This window comes from Tamandua tetradactyla, chromosome 12 (assembly GCF_023851605.1).
Source record: "Tamandua tetradactyla isolate mTamTet1 chromosome 12, mTamTet1.pri, whole genome shotgun sequence".
Lineage (NCBI taxonomy): Eukaryota > Metazoa > Chordata > Mammalia > Pilosa > Myrmecophagidae > Tamandua > Tamandua tetradactyla.
Genome location: NC_135338.1, coordinates 28,950,742 through 28,976,642, shown reverse-complemented (window position 1 = coordinate 28,976,642; position 25,901 = coordinate 28,950,742). Strand labels below are relative to the sequence as shown.

Sequence of the window (25,901 nt, the reverse complement as noted above, 5' to 3'; positions counted from 1 at the left end):
TCTGCAGGCCAGAATCAGCCAGTCAATAAGGGAATGAGTCCCAGAAGTACTTTGTAAATTATGCAGCTTTTGTAATAAAGCTGGGTTAGTAGTAATGTTACTGAATTTTTCTGCCTCCCCAGCTGTTAAGTTAATTCTGTCCCATAGGTGCACTATCCAACTTGCTAAAAGTTCCTTGGGGGTGCTCCAAAAGGCTTTTCCCAATTCAGTCAGTGCCCTGGCAGAGTACTTCCTCACAATCATAGTTTCATTTGCAGATGCACCATTGAGTACCTCAGCTTGGGCTGCACACTGTACTTGAGATTTAGCTTTCCTTTGTATAAGTAGTTGAACTTGGTAGTTGGGACCCTCTTCCTCTATCACTTCTATATCAGTATTGCTATCTTCTTTCTCCCAGGGATTCCAAGTTTTTGGATCCCAATCCATCTTAACCATAACAGCTCTAACCTTTGGCCAGGTCTTTTTGTGGCCTTCTAGTTTAAAAAATTGACAGGTTGGCACTTCCATATCATTATCTCTCTTATCTAATTGCTCTGAAAGGCCCGCCACCAAAAGGTGAAAGTTTGCATATCTCTCTGTAACTGTAACTCTCCCTTCAATTTGTGATTTTCTCTGTCTTTCCCGGACAGTCTGCTATAGCTAGCTATACTGCATATAACAACAGTCAGCTGACAGCAGCAGCAGAATGACTGCCATCTGTACCAAAGTTCATAATCTTTTGTTCTTATGACACACACTCTGTTCACTCAGGCATTTACAGGGTCTCGCATGGAGGTCTGCAACCATCAAGCAAGCGGGTGATACTTCCCCACATCAAGGAAGCAGGCCACCAGGATTTCCCCTGCAGGTTTCTCACTCCAGTTCATACTTCGGTCTGTCATATCCCACTGACTAATGCCAATTGTTCCGAGTAAGGCTATGGGCTATGTAATAAGGCAGCCTTCCACTGAACTGCAAGGGGTATGACAGAGCAAAGAACAACTTACATAAGTTCAGCATAGAATGTAAGATAGGAACATTTATTTGGGGCTTATATAGGGTCCTTATCCGCAGTATAGGAGGAAAGACAGCAATTCCTTGCTATGATGGCTTACCTCGACCAGAAGGGAAGGCAGGGTTTTACAGTGGAAATAGACAAAGAAGTCATGGAGCCAAGAGAATACATGTGTATAACTGCTGACAAAACTGTTTCTTAATGTTTTTCTCTCTGGGCATAACTTCCCATGAAGTTAATCTTGGAGAAAGATAACAAAAACACAAAGCTAGGAGAGGACACCCAGGAATGTGCACAATTACTGATGAAGTTGAAAGAGTTGGGGGATGTTGGAAAGTGTGACAGATTACGATGTTATACCAACCTAACTTAATAGTATACACTGTCTCTGTTCCTATATCCCTCCCTTTCTGTCCTTTATGTTGTTTTTGTCACACATTCCCTCTTTCTATTTATTTTTTGTGTGTGGGGGGCTTTTAAAAATATTTTTATTGATACATCTTCACACATAAACATTCCATACATGGTGTACAATCAGTGGCTCACAATACATCACATAGTTGTATATTCATCACCACGATCATTTTTTAGAATATTTGCATTAATCCAGAAAAAAGAAATAAAAAGAAAAAATAGAAAGCTCATACATCCCATACCCCTTACCTCTCCCTCTCATTGACCACTAGTATTTCAATCTACCCATTGTTTTACCCTTTACCCGGCCCCCATTATTTATTTATTTATTTTGGGTGCATGGTCCGGGAATCTAACCCGGGTCTCCCACATCATATTTATTTCTTATTCTTAGTTTTTTCTCATCTGTTCATACTCTGGATAAAAGAAGCATCAGACACAAGGTTTTCATAATCACACAGACACATTGTGAAAGCTATGTAGTTATACAATCGTCTTTAAGAATCAAGGCTACTGTAACACAACTCAACAGTTTCAGGTATTTCCTTCCAGCCACTCCAATACACCACAAACTAAAAAGGGATATCTATATAATGCATAAGAATAACCTCCAGGATAACCTCTAGACTCTGTTTGAAATCTCTCAGCCACTGAAACTTTTTGTCTCATTTCTCTCTTCCCCCTTTTGTTCAAGAAGGCTTTCTCAATCCCAGGATTCTGGGTCCTGGCTCATCCCTGGAAATCCTGTCCCACATTGCTAGGGAGATTTAAACCCATACTTCTTGAAAGTCTTTGATCATGGCACAAATTTCTGTACATTCAGAAATTTCTGTACAAATTTCTAAACATTCAGTATTGTTCTTAAGTTACTATAACTGAACAGGGGCAATGGCAAAGCTTTATTATGAAAGCTTGATGAAAGCAAGAACTTTGATTCCTAAAAATTCAGTCCTTTGTGTTAATCCAAAAATATCTGAGAGAATCACTGTGAAATTCCTTGGTACCTGATGTTTTCTTTGTGTTGTGGTTTTTCATTACAGATCACCTCTCTTTAATAGATATAAAATTATTTAGATTTTCTACAAGTTCTTTTGTCAATTTTGGCAAATTGTATTTTATAAGAAATTTTCCCATGGAGCTTTTCAAATTTGTTGGCATAAAATTGGCCATGATATCTTTTTCCTTCTATAAGAACTGACGCAGGCACTTTGTGTTTTGTCATTTTTGTTCTTGATTAGTTTTACTAGTTGTTTATCTTTCAATAGAATCAACTTTTGGCTTTGTTGTCTCTTTTTGTTGTTATTAGGGAAATTGTGGGTTTACAGAACAATCAAGCAAAAGATACAGGATTCCAAAACACCACCCTAGCATTAACACCTTGCATTGGAGTGAAACATTTGTTACAAATGATGATAGCACATTGTTTTGTGATTGTATTATTACGTATAGTCCATGGTTTAACTTAAAGTTCACTGTTTTGTGTGGTATAGTTCCATAAATTTTTTATTGTCTTTTTTGCTTATTTTTTATATCTTTTTTTGTAGTCTTATCTTTTCTATTCTTCCACTTTTGAAAAAGGTTTAATTAGCTGCTACTTTTCTAGATTCTTGAGGTTATAGTTTAAAAAAAATTAAGCATTTTTAGTCTTTCTCTTTATGGTAGAGTCAGTTGTCAACTTGGCCAGGTGAAAGTACCTAATTCTGTTGCTGTGGATATGAGCCAATGGTATGTGAACCTCATCTGTTGCTCATTACATCTGCGTGCACCTAAGAGGTGTGCCTGCTGTAATGAATGATGTTTGATTTAATTGGTTGGTGCTTAAATGAGAGAGCTCAACATAGCACAGCCAAAGCAGCTCAGCATACCTCATTTCAGCACTCGCAGCTCAGCCCAGGCCTTTGGAGATACAGAAAGAAATCACCTGGGGGAAGGTTGTGGGAACCCAGGGGCCTGGAGAGAAGGCCAGCAGAGATCACCCTGTGCCTTCCCACTTAGAAAAGAACCTCAGTTGAAAGTTAGCTGCCTTTCCTCTGAAGAACTAACAAAATAAATCCCTTTTTATTAAAAGCCAATCCATCTCTGGTGTGTTGCATTCCAGCAGCTAGCAAACTAGAACACTATTTTTCCTATTATATACCTGAAGGCAAACATTTCCATGTAAGCATTGTTTTAGCTATATCCTACAAGGTTTAAATGTTGTGTTTGCAGTTATTAACAGTAACTACAAAATATTTTCCATTATACATTTTGGTTTATTGTTTTAATGATGAGCTATTTAGAAGTTTGTTCTTTGATTTCTTAATGCTTGACTTTTTAGCTCTTTTTCCTTCTTTTTTTTAAACTTTACAGTAGCTAAGGAATATGCATTGTGCATTTTCCATTGTATAAATGTGTTAGACTTGCTTTATGGCAATAGATATCATCTATTTTGGTTAAGATTCCCATATGATTTTAGATATAAAGTATATTCTGCGTTTGTTGGGTGTAGCATTTTATATGTCAAATGAATTCATTTGATCAAAGCAGCTTAAATCTTCTCTGTCTTTGCTCATTTATTGTCTGATTTTTCTATCTTCTATCTGATTATAGATTCTTCTATTTCTCTTTTTTAATCTGTCAACTTTTGTTTTCTGTATTTTCAAGCTATTTATTAAGTACATGCAAATTCCTATTGAATATGTTACTTTTTTGCTATTAATATTGTTTCATCAGATTTTAAAATTAGTGTTCATATTTTTATACTATTTTCTTTAAATCCTTCAGTGTCTATTTAAAATGTGTCTATTGTGAAGAGCATATAGCATATTAGCCCACGTGTCTTACAAAGACATTTATTGTTTTTGCTACATGTTTTTGCATCAAGTTAACATCCAGTCACCAACTGCACTTCTAGTAATGTAGATGTACAATGTGATGTACAATAGATACTAGGATAAAATCTGTAAAGTAAAGATTGTAGCAGAAAAGCAGAGAGTAGGGGAGGTATACAGTTCTGAGAAAAGACCACAAGTCTTTTAATGGTCTAACCAGAAAAAGCAACCTACTTCTGGTTACTTTTAAAAATTGTTAGAAGAAAAAGCATTTTCTGAGAATTAGCTGCAAAACAAATTTTGACTACAAAATTTAGTCAGCATTACATATTTGAAATGGAATGTGATTATAATCACCTCCTGGTTAAATACAGAATAATAAATACCCACTTTACATGATACTCCTTGTATGTTACCAACAGGTAAATTAAACATGGAAGTATCATCACCCCTGTTTCTCCAAAGTTTGTTATGGTGGCACTCATTTCTGCAATTTCCAAATCATGCCATAAGGCTCTAAGTTTACTATTTTGAACCAGGGAGTGTGGGGAGGAAGGTAAGACCATGGATTACATGTGATCTACCATAATAGACCCCACTTACTGGGCCAAGGAGTGAGGGGTTTTGCCAGTTGTTGAGCATAAATATTCCAAATAGGGCTTCAGGAACTGTGGAGATAGCCCTAGTTAGTGAGTGTCTGCAAACTGTAGAGCCCACTGTGAAACAGATTTCAGCCAAAATTTCCTTTATCACTGAACTATGCTAAGCCTCCAAGTGAATGGTGGAACATAGTGATATTTTTGTGTTCCTGGAACTAGAGTAAATTCTGACACATGTCTAACCATCCCTAAAATGTATGATTATTTCATTCTACCCACTCTACCATATCTCTGTGTGAAGCCCTCCAATATTTTCTCTACTGTGTTTCATTCAGTTGTGACCCAGTCAGTTGATTAGGCTATGACCATGAGTGAGCAGAGCTATGGTAAGATAAGATTAGGAGTTTTGAGGAGTGTAAAATAGTTACTAAAAACAAAAGAGTTAACGACTGTAACAGGAAGATTCCCACACTGCTCTGTGGTGCCGGTAAAAATCAGGGAAGGACTTAAGAGTGACAACAGTTCACATGAATGTGGTATGGCAATATTTCTTCATTTCTTGTCTTTGGAGTAAGGCAATGAGGACAAAGACTAATTTGTTTTAAAGATCTTGGCAATAAACTTTTCTGTTATTACCTAGCTATATTTTTGACAAAAGTTAATTTAGATTAATTTCCTATCTCTACGAATTTATCTTTCATAATTCTATCTTACTCACTCCCATCTTTATATCTCATACTCTATAGAGAATGCCAAGGAAATTTTGAGTAGAGAAATGGAAAGTAAATCTGGAAATTAGAATTTTACCCCTATGAGATATAGTTCTGAAAACTGCCCAGACAATACAGGTTTTCTTGACCTCATGATGCTAAGGATATTGCTTATTTTGCATACTGCTGATTCCATCTTTTGTCTTCTTATTTAGATTATTCAGACCACTAGTATCGGTTAATTAGATGTCTCTAAATTTGTTTTAACTTTTCTTTCAAATAGTAAGAGAATTATCAATGATATTTTAACCAAAAGTGAGTGGCTAAGCAAAGTTAGGATTTCCCTGAGCTAAAATCTATAACGTCAACAGTAATGAGATTTAAAAATATATATTTTTATTGACAAATCTTCACACACATACATTCCATATATGGTGTGCAATCAGTGATTCACAATATCACATAGTTGTGTATTCATCACCATGATTATTTTTTAGAACATTTGCATCACTCCAGAAAAAGAAATAAAAGGAAAAAATAAAAAATAAAAACTCAAACATACCATACCTCTTACCCTTTGTCTCATTGACCACTAGTATCTCCAACTACCCAAATTATTTTACCCTTATCCCCCCTATTATTTATTTATTTTCATCCATATTTTTTTACTCACATGTCCATACCCTGGATAAAAGGAGCATCAGACACAAGATTTACACAATCACACAGTCACACTGTAAAAGTTATATCTTTATACAATGTCTTCAAGAATCAAGGCTACTAGAACACAGTTCAACAGTTTGAGATACTTCCCTCTAGCCACTCCAATACACCACAAACTAAAAAGAGATAGGTATATAATGCATAAGAATAACCTCCAGGATAACCTCTCAACTCTGTTTGAAATCTCTCAGCCACTGAAACTTTATTTTGTCCCATTTCTCTCTTTGCCTTTTTGGCCAAGAAGCCTTTCTCAATCCCCTGATGCTGGGTCCCAACTCATCCCAGAATTTATGTTCCATATTGCCAGGGAGATTTACACCCCTGGGAATCATGTCCCACACAGAGGAGAAGGCAGTGAGTTCACCTGCCAAGTTGGCTTAGTGAGAGAGGCCACATCTGAGCACTAAAAGAGGTTCTCTGGGCGTGACTCTGAGGCCTAATTTTTTTTTCTAATTTCCCTCTCAGCCCTGCCATTGCTGCATCCCTTAAGTTTTGGTATTTTCGTTTTTTAAAAAAATTTAAAGAAATGTATTGTATATTATAACATATATACAAAGCAAAGAAAGAAAAAAGCAGTAGTTTTCAAAGTACTCTTCAACAAGTAGTTACAGGGTTTGTAGATCCCAGAGTTTGTCATGTGCTACCATACCATCATCTCAGATTTTTCCTTCCAGCTGCTCCAGATCATTGGAGGCTAGAAGGAATAAATATATATTTTTATCATCACAATTGACTTTTTTTTCTTTTTTTGTGAAAAATAATGTATATACAAAAAACCAATAAATTTCAAAGCACAGTACAATTAGTTGTAGAACAGATTTCAGAGTTTGGTATGGGTTACAATTCCACAGTTTTAGGTTTTTACTTCTAGCTGCTCTAAGATACTGGAAACTAAAAGAAATATCAATATAAGATTCAGCAATCACATTCATTTGTTAAACCCTACCTTCTCTGTATAACTCTACCATCACCTTTTGTCTTTCTCCCACTCTTTAGGGGTTTTTTGGGCTATGGCCATTCTAACTTTTTCATGTTAGAAGGGGCTGTGTATAATATGGGGTACGGAGATGGGTCTAGCTGTTGTTTTGGAGAGACTGGGCCCTCTAGGTTTCAGGATTTATCTTGTCCAGGGACCCATCTGGAGGTTTCTGGAGAGTTACCCTAGCACATGAAACCTTTGTAGAATCTTATATATTGCCCTAGGTGTTCTTTAGAGTTGGCTGGAATGGTTTTGATTAAGGTCTGGCAAGTTATGTTAGGTAGTAATGTCTAACTGAAGCTTGCATAAGAGTGACCTCCAGAGTAGCCTCTTGACTCTATTTGAACTCTCTCAGCCACTAATAGCTTAGTTGTTAGACTTCTTTCCTCCATTTTGGTCAGGAGCATTGTTGATCCCATGGTGCCAGGGTCAGACTCATACTTGGGGGTTATCTCCCATGCCGCCAGGGAAACATTCACCCATGGATGTCATGTCCCACGTAGTAGGGAAGACAATGGTTTCATTTGCAGAGTTGGGCTTAGACAGACTGAGGCCACATCTGAGCAACAAAACAGGTCCTCCAGAAGAAACTCAGGCATAACTATAGGTTAGCTAAGCTTCTCTGCTACATACATAAGCTTCACACGAGCAAGTCTCAAGATTAAGGGCTTGCTCTTAGGCCTAATTTTAAGTAGGCTTAACCTATCCTTGGCTGGAATAAGTTTCATAGGGGTGAACCCCAACACCAGGAGCTTGGCTTACTGATTTGGTTGCCCAGTGCTCACAAGAATATCAGAAATTCTCCAAATCTGGAAGTTGAATATTTCCTCCTTCCTCCCCAGTCCCCCAAGTGGACTTTGCAAATACTTCTTTATTCACTGCCCAAATTACTCTGGGATATATTGGGGTATCACACTAACCTGTACAAACCAACAAGATCTCATCCCCTATTCAAAAGTCCATGTACTTACAGTGTTCAACTAAACTGACCATACAAGTTAAATTAGGAAATGCACTACCCAAAATATAAGCTTTCACTAAGTAAATATCTCTCCCCTGGCCTCACACAGAAGTTGATGTTTTAAAATATGGCCAATATCATTCTTTACCCTGTATTGTCCTTTACCTTAGGCCTATACAAATCAGCTTCCTTCAGATTTCTAGTTGAAGTCTGATTCCTTTTTCAAGTTTTTAAACAGTTCCTATATGGGGTACTACTGACTTTCATAGCCTCAGAGCTCTAACTCTGAGTCTCAAGTGTCACATAAATACCCAAAGTTTCTGGGAGTGACCAGGTTATATACAAACAGTTCAGTATCTCAGAATTTAGAAATTATGGTTATAATTCCTGAATATATGTGACTGCTGTAAGAGCTTACAATCTAGGACCCTTTACAATAGGCCTCAACCTGATAACCCTTGCTCTCGACTTCAGTTCTTCGAGTTTTCATACTATAGTTAGTCCATATGATTGAGGCATGATAATACTTGTCTTTTTGTCCTGACATTTCATTTGTCATACAGTCCTTAAAGTTCATCGACCTAGTTGCATGCCTCACAACTTCATTCCTTCTTGCAGCTTAGTAGTTCATGTAGGCATACACCATATTTCCCCTATCCATTCCTCAATCGTTGTACCCTTAAGCCACCTCTGTGCATTGTGAATCATGAACACTGCCACCATAAACATGAGTGTGAAATGTCCATTTGCATCCCCTCACTCTGTTCCTCCAGGTATATACTGAACAATGGGTTTCAGGATCAAATGGCAGCCACACCCCTAGCCTCCTGTGGAACTACCACACTGCCCTGCAAAAGGCTGCACCTCTCAGTTTCCCTATCATCAATGAATAGGTATATCTCTTTCTCTATATTTTCTCTAGTACTTGTTTCTCTCTGTTGTTTTTTCCAGCTGTAAATAACAACTTTAATTATTTTTAAATATGTGACAAAAAAATTATCATCTAAAGTGAGAACGGCATACTCCGGCAGAAAGCATGCTTCTCTTCTAGAATTGAGACTCAAGACAGGGCAGAGGCGGTGGGGCTACAAGTCATAACATAATAAAAACACTTAAGAAAACTGTCACTGTAAGTGCATCATTGTTGAAGAGGAACATGCTGATAGTGAAAAACATACTACTTTACCAAAATCTGTTTTTATTAAAGGGAACAAAACATCAAGCACTGTCCAAAATGTAATGACGGCTGCAGCATGTCCAACTGCCTACTGTAAATTAGGCAGATGCCAGCAAACAGGGCCTTGTTACCAGCCTCAAGACTGCATTTCAGAAAGAATCACCTCGATATTTGTAAACATTATTGTAGCAGAAGATAGACTGAAGATTTCAGTGTTTCTAGTGAACCAGTATTTTCGGTAAACATTTTCTGAGCAGCAAGGAACAAAAATTTTTCCAGAAATCCTAGAACGGGATATAAATATTGGCAGTAGACTATCAATAAATATCATACAATTTCTCAGATGAAGATTTCCCCAACATGTACTCCTCTAAAAACAGTCAGTTCCCTGTCTTATCATCTTACTAGAGACCAGAGCTCGCCAACGTGAAAAGTGTCAGATAATGTGCAAAAGGGCTGAGGTGAGAGGCAAAAAACCCCAAATCGAGACAGGTTCAACTTATGCTGAAGGGGAACTTTAAGTAAAGGACCTGCCACCTGGACTTGGCTGCATGCAACACGGCTCACTGGAGCCTCAGAGTCAGCGGTGAAGTAGCCACAGAACCACGGTGTGAAAACCCTGGGAAGACTTCCTCTCTACCCCTCTTCACTGCACATGCGCCATGGGGGCCCCAAACTAAGGAAGGGGTTTTCTGTTGCCGTCTAGAGGCCTCTGAGGAAGATTTTGTAACTTTGCACACTCTGTACCGAGATGGATGAAAACAACAAATACCTCCCCTGGTACTCTGGGAGGGCACTTCTCGCCAGGTCACTTGCATGTCTGTGTCTTCTCTGGCACCGCCGGCCGCCTGGGCAGCTACAGGTAGTCGTGGATGGAGAGAATGTCCTCGCTGACTCCATGGTCTTGGCCGGGATCAGGCTGAATTGCTTTGGGTCTGAGTTTTATTTGTCGAACTTGTCAATCAACTTCTTGATTGGGCCGGGTGCGGGTCAGTCTGCAGATCTCGGTGTTGGGGTGGTAGCAGAAGGCCCTGAACTGGCAGCCGGCTTCGCGAAACAGGAATGATGTAGTAGTTAGCGTTCCACTTCTCCAGCTCCTTTAATATGGGATTCTTGTAAGGTTCATTCACTTTTCCTTCCAGGCCGCATACAGCATTGTGGATAAATCGGTTTGCTCCATTTGCTGCTGGGCTTCTTGAAGAGCTTGGGACCTGCGTACTCGGCCACGGACGCGAGGGCGGACATAGTGGACTTGGTCTCCCAGTCTCAGTCCTTGCTCCTGCTCGGGTTCCGGCTCAGCGCGGACAGGGCTTCCAGGAAGTCGACCCCCTGGGAAGGCATGCTCCCGGGCTCTGTGTTTGCTGCCGACGCCAAGGAGAGAGGCTGGAGCCAGACTGGGCCTGGCTTGGCTTATCAAGGGTTGAAGAGTGTTTGGTTTCGAATCACTGCAGGCCTCCTGTCGGTGCAATGAATTTGCCCGCGGCATTTTAAGCTTTGATTTAGGTTTGCCAAGTCCTTGTCTTTCTAGAATCTGCTGCTGCTTCCTTTGAGTTATTCCTGCTTAATAAGTTCCCGCCTCCGAGTCTTCTCTTCCTCTTTTCGGATCCAATCCTCTTCAGCTTTACGCCCGGCTTCCTCTCTCTTGAGTTCACTTCCGCTTCAAGCTGCTGCTTGCGCACAAGAGCCTCTTCGGCTTTGCGCTGTGGTTTCATAAGGAAGGCTACCTGCTTCTTGGCGAGTTGTCTTTGGCTTTCTGCTCATCCTTGAATAAGAACCTGACCCCCAGCCTCTGGTCGCACTCGCTGACCAAGTCTGCCGAGCTGGCCTGGGTTTCGGCCTCCCCGTCCCCCTTGGGGGCTCTCAGGTCTGAAAGGTCCACTTCGATGAGGCTGACCTTGTCCCTCAGGGGCCCTTCCACGGAACGCTCTCTCTTCCCGATAGGTCCAAAGAGCTGACACGGCTTCCTTCACGCTAAGCTATCCAGAACCTTTCTGAAGCCCGTTTGCTCTGATATGAGGTTCGATATGAGGTCCGCTGGTTACTTTCGTCGTTGAGCCAAAATTGTGGAAGAACTGGCTGTGAGCTTCCCTCCCAGAGTCGGCAGTGCTTCCCGAGCCAGAAGAGTCTGAGGGAGTCTTGGAAGAGTGGGTGGGAGGGAAAGTTCGCGAGAGCGAGAGGGCCTGGACGCCCCGGGTTGGCGTTTCACTCCGGCCTGAACCCGGCTCTCTGTCTTTCGGAGCCTTCAGCTCAGCTGGCTTTCCGTACCTGACGGAGACAAGGGGTTTGAGGTGAACAGTCATTCCAGTTGGGGAGAGTGGCTCAACAAAGCGGATGGAAGCCTTTACTTTATGGTTCTGTGAGTTACTTTTAGAACCTGGTGTTGGCGCTGTCGGGGATTTCATGAGGAGCTGCTCCTCCTGCTGGGAAATCTTCAGTATTGCTTGCTGCAGCGTTCTAATGGTTTCATTAAGTGTTCCAATGGAAAGGTCACATCCATTCACATCTACAACCTCGCCAGTGCTGTCTTCCAGGAGAGCAGGGGCATCGTTTTATTTTTCTCTGAGTCATGTAGAAAAGCAAGGTCCTTTGGTGTGTGCCGTTGAACAAAAGCCAGGTTATCTTTTTCTGCCTCTTGAGACTCACTGAGGAGAACTCTCTCCTTTAACAAGAAATGCCAAGTGTTCTGGCTTCAGTGGCCGAGGGACATCTGTTTTGCCCTTCCTAACCACATCTGAGAACACCACCTTTCCTAACTTCAGCTGCTGCCTGGCAGACAAGACTCCGTCAGACTTTTCTGGCTTGGGAAGCACTGCTGACTTCTATAGCCCTGCGCTTCTCCAGCTACATGTGAAGCTGCATCGGTTCAGACGCCAGAAGTGGGCATGCTCTTTGCTCTACCTACTGGGACTCTTCTTTCTTTCATTTCCAAGTAGACAGAGGTGCTGGGCAGCTTTCTGATGCATCAGGTGTGGTCTTTTGAGATCTACTCATGCTGGACTTGGTTTCATAATTATGCAGTCTCTGGAGTTTCCTTTCTACAAAGCTTGTCATGTTAACACTCCCACTGGCCATCAAGATGCTGCTGATTTGAGAACTTATGCTCATACAAGGACTTGAATGGCCACTGACATTGTCCTTATCATCGTGTTTCTTTACTTTCATATCCTTTTGTAGCTTTACTAATTCTTCCTCACCAACATATTTAAGTGGTAACTATAGGAGGGTCCTCACCACTTAAATCCTGCTCTGCATCCTCTGTATCTATAACATTGGAATCAGTATCTTGCCTCGGTATAGTCTAAGTGTCAACTGTGTGAGTTGGGGGCTTTTTGAACAACTAACACTGGATCTTCCTTCTGTGTCCTCACCAGTTTTGGCCACATGAAGAAAGAAGCCATCGACAGTCTGTACCTGAGACACCTAGTGGAAACTACCACTGGGCAGAGACCTGCCACGTGCTTCTCTGAGGTGGGGGCATCTACGCCTGTAGAAAATTCCAAGCAAGAAATCAGGGCGAAAGTCCTGTTCAAGTCACGGTGGTAGCTGACATGAGCGCTGGCTGCTTTCCTGTGCACCAGAGGCTGGTAACCCTCACTGGGTCTCTTGGATGTCAAGCTCCTTGGCTTTCCTTCCTCATACTTGTCTTCTCAGGTAATAACCTGCTTTTCTTTTGCTGGCTTAAGCACAGATGGCATCAATGGCTCCAGGAAAAAACTCTCAGGCTTACTTTCCAAGGTGTTTGCCTGTCTTTGGGGAGGCCTGGCGCCTGCTCTAAGACCTGAGGCCTGAGGCAAGGCCCTTGGGAATCTCCAGGTTGTTCCTGTGGGCAGCAGCATCTGTTCTGATGATCACCACCAGCTCCTCATCCTTGCCCTTGATGTCGACGTTGCTCAGGAGGCCTTGCCCGTTGGTCTTCATGGCTGTGGGGTGAGGCTAATTCTGTGGGGTGAGAGTGATGATGTTGGAAGCCAAGCTGTCCTTGCTGATGGAGCAAGCTAAGCTGATGCTGTCACCAGAGCCAGGGTCCGTGTTGCAAGCTGCGAAGTATAGGGCAAAGAGCGTTAGCTGGGACATGGGCCTGTTTTTGTTTTTCCTGGCCATGCTATGGCCAAACCACATGGCTGACCGTCAGCTCAGGTTAGAGAAGTGGATCTATGTTGTTGATCAGGGCTGACCTCTCCTTGTGGCTTCTGCTGCTTCTTCCTCAAAAGCAGTAAATGGTGTGACAGGCTAAAGGCAGAGGTTCCTTTCCCACATCTTTCAGTTTCTGAGCATCCCTGGGTTGCATAAAATCTGGTTTAACATTCTCGAACCACTAGAAGAGCTCAGCAATAAAAATCATAAGATTTGGCTTCAGTGCTAAGGATGTATACAGCATGTCCTCCAAGGTGAGGTGAAAACACTTATGAAGGTGTTCATTTGAGAATTCTCTTAGAAGCCAGCTTGCTGTTATACAGACTGTTGGTCATTGACGTCATCTCCTTCAAACATGTATCTTTTGGTGAATGGGGCTTTCCAATAACTGCTGTTTTAGTTTAACTTTTCTCTGTTGTCTCTCTCATCTTAGATTTACTTTGTTGATCTAGAACACCACGGCATCCCCCAGGTCATAGGGAGCTCCTTTGAAGCACTGAAGGTAGAGAAGTGCTAGACACTGGCCGCCACCTTCTCAATGCTGATCACACCCATGGTGTAGGCCATCATCAGGGCATCGCTCATTGCCATGTGGGGGCCTATTTTTATGGGGGCTCGGCTGAGATCAGGCTCTATCACAGGGGTGTCATTGCTCTCATTCACATAAATCCTTTTCCGCGACAGAGCCTGATGACCGACTGGTGTCCCTGCAACATGGCCGCCTGGTTCCCTTTCAGAATGAGGCTGTCGACTTGTCAGCACAGGTCACTGGACAGCAGAAGCTTGATAATGGACAGTTCGATGTGCTCCTATTCATGCCAGTCTATGTAGAAAGGGTCTTTGAGATCTGCGGGGATATCATCTAGGCTATAGGCCTTGGTGTAGATCACTGCTTGGCCCAGGCTGAGTTGTTGTGGCCCAGCAGCACGATGTCCGTGGTGCCGTCCTGCAGAACCTCCATCTTCCTCCAGGCACCCTCTGCTGCTGAGCAGCCCCTGGCATCCACCATTTCAGAGTCACTGCTGCTGAGGCTGCCTCATGCCTCATGTGGGGCTGAGGAACAGAGGTGCCAGCTGGGGCCCAGGGAAGCAGTGATCTCTCTGTTCATTTTTGAATGTTTTATTCACAAATCATACAATCCAATCTAAGTATATACACATACCTTTGCCACCATAATCTATATAAAGACATTTCCTTTTTTTTTCCCAGAAAGAATCCATACCCCTTCGCCATGGCTCCCTCCCCACGCTCCCACCTTTCGACATGTAGTTTTGGTATAATGCCTTGGTAACGGTCAGTGGAAGACGATAAAGACTGAGATGGTATAACTTAAGAATGCCTAGAGTGGACAATGATGGTGATTAAATGTACAAATAATAAAACAATTTTGCAAGAGGGACAACAAATGAATGTCAACATTGCAAGGTGTTGAAAATGCATGGTATATGGGAAAAAGTACAATAATGCAAGTTAAGGTCTATAGTCAACAGTAACACTGTAATATACCATCTCAGTCTTTATTGTCTATTTTTCCTTCTGGTGTCTTATGTGCCCCCAGCCCCTCTCCCTTGATCGTATTCACATTCACCTTCATTCAGTATACTTATATATTATTGTGCTACAATCAGGTAGTACTGTGCTATCCATTTTTGAATTTTTACAATCAGTGCTGTTGCACAGTTTGTATTCCTTAAGCACCAAATGCCCAATCTCTACCTTATTTCTATCTCCTATCACCTGTGTTCTTAACTTCAACTTTCAAAGTTCACTCATTAATATTAGTTCATATTAATGAGACCATACAGTATGTCCTTTTGTTTCTGGCTAATTTCAGTCAGCATAATGTCCTCAAGTTTCATCTACATTGTTACATGCTTCATGACTGTATTCTGTCTTACAGTTGTGCATTATTCCATCGTATATACATACTACAGCCTATTTAGCCACTTATCTGTTGATGGACATTAGGGCTGTTTCCATCTCTTGGCAATCATAAACATTGGTATAGAAATGTCCATTTGTATTCTTTCCCTCAGGTCCTCTGAATGTATACCTAGCACTTGGATTGCTGGATCATATGGGAATTCTATACTTACCTTCCTGAGGAACTGCCAAACTGACATCCAGAGCAGTTGTACCATTTTACATTCCGACCAACAGTGAATAAGTGTGCCTCTTTCTCCACATCCTCTTCAGCACTGGTATTCTGATTTTTTTTTTTTTTTGATAATAATCATTCTAGTGGTTGTCAGTTGATATTTCATTGTGGTTTTGATTCGCATTTCCCTAATAGTCAGTGCAGTTAGTTGAGTTTCTTTTCATGTGCCTTTTAGCCATTTGTATTTCCTCTTCTGAGAAGTGCCTGTTCATGTCTTTTGCCCATTTTTTACATGGGTTGTTTGTCTTTGTTGTTGAGTTGACTCTTTTTATATATTCTGGATACTAAACCTTTATCCGATAATGTGGATTCCAAATATTGTCTCCCATTGCATAGGCTGCCTTTTTACTTTCTTGACAAAGTTCTTTGATGCATGAAAGTGTTTAATTTTAAGGCATTCTAATTTATCTCTTTAGTTTTTAACATTCATGCTTTGAGCATAAGGTGTAGGAATCTGTCTTCTATTACAAGATTTATAAGTTATTTCCCTACATTTTCTTCTAAAAGTTTTATGTTCTTAGCTCTAATGTTTAGGTTTTTGATCCATTTTGAGTTGATTTTTGTACAGGGTGTGAGATATGGATCCTCTTTCATTCTTTTGCATATAGATATCCAGTTCTCCAGGCAGCATTTATTGAAGATGCTGCTCTGTCCCAGGTAGATTGGCTGACCTCCTTATCAGAGATCAGTTGTCCACGGATGAGAGGTCTATTTCTGAGCACTCTATTCCATTCCTTTTGTCAGTATGTCTATCTTTATGCCAGTACCATGCTGTTTTGAGCACTGTAGCTTTGTAATATGCCTTAAAGTCAGGTAGTGTGAGGCCTCCCACTTCATTTTTCTTTCTCAAGATATTTTTAGCTCTTTGGGGAACCCTGCCCTTCCAAATAAATTTGGTTATTGTTTTTTTTTCTATTTCTGCAAAGTAAGTTTTTGGGATTTTAATTGGTATTGCATTGAATCTATAACTCAATTTCAGTAGAATTGACATCTTATTAGTCTTCCAATCCATGGTATGCTCTTCCATTTATTTAGGTCCTCCATGATTTCTTTGAGCAATTTTTTTGTAGTTTCCTATGTATAGGTCTTTTGTATCCCTAGTTAAACTTATTCGTAAATATTTGATTCTTATGGTTGTTATTATAAATGGATTTTTTCCTTGATTTCCTCCTCAGATTGCTCATTACTATAGTATAAAAACACTACTGATTTTTTTTTACTACTGATTTTTGCATTTTGATCTTATACCCTGCACTTGCTGTACTCATTTATTAGCTCTAGTAGCTTTGTTATAGATTTTTCAGGATCATATCATCTGCAAGTAGTGAGAGTTTTACTTCTTCCTTTCGATGGAATAAATCAACTTGGTCAAGGTATATAATTCTCTCAGTGTGCTGCTGGATTCTATTTGCACATATTGTGCTGAGGATTTTTGCACCTATATTCATTAGAGAGATTGGTGTGTAATTTTCTCTTCTTGGAGTATCTTTGGCTTTGGTATTAGGGTGATGCTGGCTTCACAGATTCAGTTAGATAGCTTTCCCTGCTCTTCAATTTTTTTGAAGAGTTTGAGCAGGATTGGTACTAATTCTTTCTTGAATGCTTGGTAGAATTTACATGTTAAGCCATCTGGTCCTGGACTTTTATTTTTAGGGAGCTGCTTGATGATTGATTCAATCTTTTACTTGTGATTGGTTTGTTGAGGTTGTCTTTTCCTTCTCTGGCCAATGTTGTTTGTTCATGCCTTTCCAGGATGTTGTCCATTTCATCTAAATTGTCTAGTTCATTAGCATATAGTTGTTCATGGTATCCTCTCATTACTTCCTTTATTTCTGCTGGGTCAGTTGTTATGTTTCCTCTTCCATTTCTGATTTTATTTATTGGTGTCCTCTCTCTCTCTCACTCTCTCCCCCACCTTCCTCTCCCTCCTTCTATCTCTCTCTGTCTTTGTGAACCTAGCTAAGGGCCCATTGATATTATTGATTTTCTGAAAGAGCCAATTTCTGGTTTTGTTGATTTTCTCTATTGTTTTATATTCTCAATTTCATTTATTTCTGCTCTAATCTTCATTATTACTTTCCTTTTGTTTGCATTGGGGGTTAGTTAGGTGATTTTTTCTCTAGATCTTCCAAGTGAACAGTTTATTCCTCAATTTTTGCTCTTTCTTCTTTTTGACCCCCCCCAGGCTTTTTTTTTTTTTTTGCATGGATAGGCACTGGAAATCGAACCCAGGTCTCTGGCATGGCAGGCAAGAACTCTGCCTGCTGAACCACCATGGCCCACCCTGAACATAGGCATTTAAGGCAATAAATTTCCCTTTTAACACTGCCTTTGCTGCATCCCATAAATTTTGATATGTTGTATTTTCATTTGCCTTGAAATATTTACTGGTTTCTCTTTTAATTTTGTCCTTGGCACACTGGCTGTTTAAGAATGTGTTGTTTCACCTCTGTATATTTGTGAATTTTCTGGCCCTTGGCCTGTATTGATTTCCAACTTCACTCCATTATGATCAGAGAAAGTGTTTTGTATGATTTCAATCTTTTAAAATTTATTGAGACTTGCTTTGTGACCCAAAATATGGTCTTTCCTTGAAAATGATCCATGAGCACTTGAGAAAAATGTGTATCCTGCTGTTGTGGGGTGTAATGTTCTGTAAATGTCTGTTAAATCTAGTTCATTTATTGTGTTATTTAAATTTTGTTTGTTTATTGATCCTCTGTCTACATGTTCTGTCTGTTGATGAGAGTGGGGAATTAAAGTCTCCTACTATTATGTTAGAGGTGTCTAGTTCTCCCTTATGTGGTATCAGTGTTTGCTCATGTGCTTTGGAACACTCTGGCTTGGTGCATAAATATTTATGATTGTTATATCTTCTTTTTGAATTGTTTCTTTTATTAATATATAGTGTCTTTCTTTATCTCTTTTAATTGTTTTACATTTGAAGTCTAATTTATCAGATACTAGTGTAGCTACTTCTGCTCATTTCTAATTGTTGTCTGCATGAAATATCATTTCCCAAACTTTCGCATTCAACCTATTTTTATTCTTGGGTCTAAAATGAATCTCCTGTACACAGCATATAGATGGGTCCTGTTTTTTTTAATCTGTTCTACCAGTGTATGTCTTTTGATTGGGGTGTTTAATCCATTAACATTTTTTTTTTTTTTACATGGGCAGGCACCGGGAATCGAACCCGGGTCCTCAGGTATTAATCCATTAACATTTAATGTTATTACTATACAAGTAGTATTTTCTTCTACCATTTTGTCTTTTTTATTTTATATGCCATATCTATTTTTTTCTCTTTTTATCTTAACTGATAGTCTTCATGTCTTCACTCTTCTCCAGACCTTTCTCTTGCGTTTTTCTATCTTCCTGTAGTGTTCTCTTTAGTATTTCTTGCAGAGCCAGTCTCTTAGTCACAAATTATCTGAGTGATTGTCTGAAAATATTTTAATTTCCCCTTCATTTTTGAAGGATAATTTTTCTGGGTATAGAATTCTTGGTTGTCTGTTTTTCTCTTTTAGAATCTTAAAGGTATAATACCACTGCCTTCTCACCTCCATGGTTTCTGCAGAGAAATCCATACATAGTCTTATAATGCTTTCCTTGTATTGTGATGGATTGCTTTTCTCTTGCTGCTTTCAAAATTCTCTTTCTCTTTGATATTTGGTAATCTGATTAGTAAGTGCCTTGGAGTATGTCTATTTAGATCTGTTCTGTTTAGGGTAGTCTGCAGTTCTTGGATCTGTAATTTTATGTTTTTCATAAGAGATGGGAAATTTTCAATGATAATATCCTCCATTAGACTTTCTCCTCCTTTTTCCTTCTCTTGTCCTTCTGAGACATCCGCAACATATATATTCATGCACTTCATGTCATTCAGTTCCCTGAGATTCTGTTCATGTTTTCCCATTCTTTTCCTTATATTTTCTTTTGTGTGTCAGATTTCAGATGTCCAATCCTCTAGTTCACTAATCCTTTCTTCTGCCTCTTCAAATCTATTGAGTTGTTTCCTTTTTTTTTCATCTCTTCTGTTGTGCCTTTCATTCCTATAATTCTGTGATTTGTTTTTTCAAACTTTTGAGTTCTTCTTTTTGCGTACTCAATGTTTTCTTTATATCCTCTGTCAACTCAATGATTTGATTTTTGATGAGATTTTCCATTTCTGTTTGAACACTCTGTATTAGTTGTTTCAATTTCTGTATCTCATTTGAAGTTTTGGTTTGTTCCTTTGACTGGGTCGTATCTTTGATTTTCCTAGTATGACTCATTATTTTTTGCTGGTGTCTAGGCATTTGATTTCCTTAATTAGTTTATTCTGGAGGTTGTTTTTACTCTTTTTAATTTTTTTTGTTTAAGAAAAACAGTACACTTAGAACTACCAGAAATGAATATCTTAGATTAACCATAGGCATATTTAAATACAGTATCCATATAATCATTGTAAAGTCTGTGTGCACTAAGTTTCATAAACCAATTTAAAATTGAAGCAACAAGGAAAAAATCTACATATTTGGATAGCAAAGTTCTTAAATTCTAAGTATTAAACACTAATTTAGATACTGTTTGATCAGCTGTCAAAACTGTGAATGTTCCCAAAATGTCAAGTAGAAAGTTTTTTTTGACACTTTCTAGGATTTTGTTGCTGGATGGCTTTGTTCTCTAACTGTTCTTTGACATTCAGTTCAACTTATTCCAGACCTCTAGCATAGGTTCTGTTTAAGTATTCAGAATTTTTTATTTCTTGTTTTTCTGTTTCTTGCCCTGCTGATATGGAGCCTTTTTTTTTTTGAGGAGGGTCTTCTTAGATATTATAGACCCTAGTCATATTTTCCCAGACCAGACAGGCCTATGTCTCAGGAGGAAAGAGTAGCCAGCATCCATTTTCCCTGAGAGGGAGACCCAGCAGGTTGCCAGACTTTCCTATGACGTGTTTGGACTCTGTGATTTTCCTATACTGTGGCACATGTCTTCCTGTGGCTTCCCACCAGTTTAAAGTGTTGATTTTCTCTGCTGGGGGCATGGCTGAGACAGAAGTGAGGGTTGTAATTGCTTTAGTTTTCCAGTCCCTCGGGCCTGAATTACTTGAAGTAGGGATTCCACTTGAGCTGGGCCCCACCTTTCTCTTAAGTGAGCTACACCCTTTACGAAATTAACCCCTTTCACCTGACTAGTTACTTTGTCTCTCAGACAAGCTTAATTCCACTCTTGCCTGGGCCAGTGCTGGAGCCTGAGAGTGCTTCCAGTTCTATCTAATGAGTTGTTAAGGAGTAGGAAAAAAAAAAAAGCTTTTTCAGAGCTGGACCCCTGCTTCTCTGTTTTCTCAATCAAGTGCTTAAGTTATTACATGGCTGTCTGTATCTCCATGCTCCATATACCCCCTCTTCTTGGGATCCAGCTCTTTTCCAGTATTTTGTGCTGTCCAACTCAAAAAGTCCCTGTTTTTGTTTTTCCTGTCAGCCACAGCCCCTCTCTGTTGGGTCAAAAACTCCTAGTGCCTGTAGTACTTATTCCAGGTTTATCTGTGCCAGGGGCCTATTTTCATTATCAGAATTTGCTAATTAATTCTGCAATTAGAGCTTAGTTGAGCTAAGCCCTTGCTGCTAGTAATGTCTGTCTCCTTTACCTCAGAGAACCAGCCTCTTATGTTCATTGTGGGGGGGAGGTACCACCCTCCACAGCTTGGGGGACTTACAGTTCTGTGTGGGGTCTCAGCTGTTCCACCTTGTCCAGGTGATTTATGCTGTGTCTTTCATAACTGATCCAGCTCCCCACCCCACCACCAGCAGTTGTTCTGTACCATTCCTGGTTATTTTCTAGTTGACATGGAGGAAGAACTAAATTCAGCAGCTCACTATGCTGCCATTTTGTCCCACTCATTAATGAGGTTTTTGAAGTCCACTCAAATTCCGGTCTTCTGAACATTTAATTAACAGACTCTAGGCTTAAGCTTCTCAATCTGGATTTCTATAGAAAATTCAAACTGAAATTGTTAGGTCCGGGTAATTCACCAGCAATGTGACAAATAGAATAGAAACTGTCTTGACATTTCCAAGATATTTCATGTCTCATGCCTCTTATAATTGAGAACATGATGCAGCTGGGTTGGGTAGAGAGACCGTTGCTGCCTCTGTGCTGTGATTGAAGGGATACTGTGCTTTATATCCTGCCTGAAAATACCAGCTCTAGGATCTATTTCAGCATTAGTACGTGTTCCTTCCTTTGAATCCTTGGCATTTTCTACAGATAAGAATGCCTCTTAAGGTTTCATAAGGGTTCCATGCACTAGTGTAACTCTCCAGAAACATACAACCTCCAGATGGGTCCCTGGACTAGGTAAGTCCTGAAACCTAGAGGGCCCAGCCTTTCCAGAATACCACCTAGTTCCATCTTCCTACTCCATATGACTGACAGACCCTTCTAACATGAAAAAGGTAGAGTGATCATAGCCCAAACACCCTTAAAGAGAGGGTAGAAAGATAAAAGATGCTGGTCGAGTTTTACAGAGAAGATAGGATTTAACAAATGAATATGATTACTGAATCATTAAATTGATATCTTTTAGTCTCCAGTATCTTAGAAATAAAAACCTAATTGTGGAATAGTAACCCATGTCAAATTCTGAAATATGTTCTATAACTAATTATTGTGCTGTGCTTTGAAATTTATCGCTTTTGTGTATATATGTTATTTTTCACAAAAAAGAAAAATGTCAATTGTGATGGTAAAAAAAATATGCCTTCTAGCCTCCTATATTCTGGAGCAGCTAGAAGGAAAAATCTGAGAGGATCATATGGTAGCCCTTGACAAACTCTGGGATCTGTCCTGTAACTACTTGTTGAAAAGTGCTTTGAAAACTATTGCTTTTTTATTTCTTTGCTTATAAGGCAGGTCTCATATATTAAAGAAAAACCAGATATTCTGCATATCAAGATCATGAACATTAGTTATTATACCAAAAGATTCCTAGCATGCTTCTTCTTAATCTTGAGTTTTATAAGCAGTATTAAAATTTTATTTTTAAACTTTAAACTAGGCATGTGTCTGTTTCCTATGCAAAGGTAGATCAAAGGCATGGCTTTTAAGCTATTGCCTGTTATTTTCTAAACCTTGTCCCACCTTTGTAGTCTTATAAGCAATGTCCAGGATGTGCCTCTAGAAACTGGCTTGCTTCCTGTTTGCTGAACCGGTCGGGGGCAGTAGAAGTAGAATGGAGGGATGAATGAGGGGAGAAGGGAGTTTGCATTCTTCTGTCTTATAGTTAACGTCATTTCAACTGGGGCCATTCTTTCTGGTAGTAATATTTGGTTGTGGATTCTGGTTTTTTTAAAGGCAACAAGTAGTTTGTTTTGTCTGACTAGACCATCAATACATATTTAAAGTCATTTCTCATGATTGTATCAGCTCCCTGCTCTTTCCCACAATCTTCACTGCAGAGATCTTAATTCTCTTAGCATCCTACAGAACATCACAATGGTCTAGTCCATTAGTGATAGTGCTGTGATTGGAGAGGATGTTCATGATGCTATCATGATTAGCAGGACATATAGCAAATTTTATACACATTTTTGTAAGAAACATATTTTGTTTTACATTGGGTGGTAATTTAATTGTGTTGCCACTATGTGCCTTTCCCCATTGGACAGGAGTTCAGCACTGTGTTGAGGCTAAGGTCATGGCCACACTAATCCAGTTTCCTATTTTGTCTGCCTCTCTTGTGATCACTCCTGATACCAAGTTCTAGTTTAGAAAAAAGAACATTACCAAGAGAAATTAATATAGGGAATTTGTGAAAGGTATTAGAGAACTGAAAAGTTAAAGAAACAGTGAGTTTCACAGAGAGAGGAACTGTTGAAGAAGCTGCACCCCATAATGCTGGGGAAGCAAGAGAAGAGGTAGAGGTTACTACAACCTGGAAACTCTCATAATGGAATCATGGATCTGGAACCTGGACAACAGAGGGCAGGGTGTTGCTCAAGTTGTGCGGTAGTTAGGAACTCAGAAAAGTGGTTTTGTGGCTCTAGTAATGGACCTCTAAGGATGAAATTTTGAGCAGTGCTCACACCTTAGGGACATGTAATAAGAGCTTCCAAAAACTGTGACTCAGACTTTGGAGGAAGGTGTGCAACCTTCCTAGGGCCAGTATCCAGGCACTTTGAGGAGGGACATTGTATTAGTCATGGTTCTCAGGATAAACACACACACACACAAACACACAAACACACAGAGAATGTTGTAAATATTATGAGATTTATTATAGAAATTGGCTCACACAACTGTGGGGATTGGTAAATTTGGTTCCTAGGGAAAATTGTAAGTTGGGAACTGATGAAAAGTTTTGATGAATTCCCTAAGAGAAACCAGTTGGCTGGACTAGAGATAGAAATTCTTGTTTCTACCTGTTGAAATGATCAGTTCTCCCTTTAAGGCCTTCAAATAAATTAGGTGAAATTCCTGTCATTGCTGTAGGCAATCTCCTCTATTAACTGTAGCTGTAATCAGCCATAGAAACAATCAGCTAACTAATGATTGAAATCCATTAAATACCCTCACAGTAACAATTAGGTCAGTGCTTGATCATACAACTGAACAACATAACCTAGTTTTTAGTTTGCTAAGCTGATCAAAGCAGATACCATGAAGTGTGGTGTCTTTACCGGTGGGAATGTATTGGCTTACAAGCTTACAGTTTTGAGACTGAGAAAAATGTCCAAATAAAGGCATCACCAAAGTGATGCTTTTTTCCTGAAGACCATCTGCCAGTGATCTTGGACTCCTGTGTGTATATTACAGGGCTTTTGGTTATGTTTGCTGGTCTCTCCCTTCTCTTCTAGATTTCATCTTCTTGCTTCTGTGGCTGCCTCCCTCCTTCCTTCCTCCCTCCCCCTCTCTCTCTCCCTCTCTCTCTCTCTCTCAGCTTTAAGAAAATGATTTTGTGGTGTACATACAGTTCCAAATTACCACACTCTAGACCCCAAAAAGACATGCTGTTTCCATATGCAAAATACATTCATTCCATTACAATATCCCAAAAGACTTAAATCATTTCAGGAACAATGTGTAGTTCAAAGTCCCATAAAAATTGGTTAAAGGTGTAGTCTGTCCTGGGACACAATTCCCTTGTGTCTGTGGACCTGGGAAACCTAGAGAACAAATTTTCTGCTTCTAATAAAGGAGGGTCAGTTATAGAATAAACATTCCCATTCCCATTGAGAGAAATTGGAAGGAAAACAGGGTCATGAATTCCAAACAATTAAAATCCTTCAGGGCATTCTTCATTAGATATCAAGGTTTGAGAGTCATCTATGGAACAATGTTTTCTTCTCCAGGCCTGATAGAGTAGGAGCTCTACCCTTTCCAAGTTCTTGCACAGAGGCCATGCTCTCTCCAAATACTGCGGTGAAAGCTCCATTTCCTCAAGCATCGGGGTGGTGCTGGATGCTGGGCTTCCCTCTTGCCAAACATTAGGCTGATGGACAAATTTTCTGTAATCCCTCAGGTACCTGAGAGTACTGGGATGGTAATACTCTCTCTGAACAACAGGGTGGAAGGCCCATCCCCTCCAATCTCCAGAACATGCTCACTCTTTTTACATACACAGGCGGCCCACTCTCTTGGACTGAGAAGTCTTTAGTCCAGACCTCAGCTGCCATGGTTCTGCCTTTGAAGAGATTTTTCCTTTAATCAGTCCCTTTTGGTCCAGGCTGGCAGTGGTTCCATTCATAAAAACCTTGCAAACAACTTATTACTTTTGCTTATAGTAATAGGGGTCCAAATCATCAGATAGATGGACTTTCCATAAATCCTTTCTGGATAACTGTATGTCCAGTCCTGACTTGCATTGAAATGGCTGACTGGATTCCTATTCAGTTAAACCCTCACATGGGGCACTATTCTCTGAGGACTTGTTTTCCAGAAGCTCAGAATTTTCTAAACCATCAATTTCTGATTTCTTTGTGCCCATGAATTCAGTTCTTAGCTTATCCCTTCCTCTTGCATTTAATTATGAGCTGCAAAGAAAAGTCAGGTCACAGTTTCCACACTTAGTTTGGAAATCCTCTCAGCTAAATATCCAAGCTTGTCACTTTCAAATTGTCCCTTCCATCTGACATTAGAACTCAGTGTTGACAAGTTCTCTTCCACTTGAAAACAAGTGTTGGCATTCTTCCGTTTTGCAATGACACATTCATCATTTCTGTCCAAGGCCTCATTAGAAGTACCTTTAAGCATCCATAT

General features: G+C 40.0%; 1 protein-coding gene and 1 pseudogene across 1 annotated transcript in view; one reads left to right on the top strand and one right to left on the bottom strand.

Annotated features, from left to right (window-relative positions):
* Window positions 1-10,175: 10,175 nt before the first annotated feature.
* LOC143651940 (calmodulin-regulated spectrin-associated protein 1-like) lies at window positions 10,176-14,596 on the bottom strand (annotated as a pseudogene).
* The window catches only part of LOC143651939 (disintegrin and metalloproteinase domain-containing protein 21-like), a 37,635-nt gene continuing 22,700 nt past the window's right edge, over window positions 10,967-25,901 (top strand). Inside the window, exon 1 of the mRNA XM_077122878.1 lies at window positions 10,967-13,018. The gene's annotated coding sequence lies outside the window, so the exon portion shown is untranslated. The remainder of the gene's footprint in view (window positions 13,019-25,901) is intronic.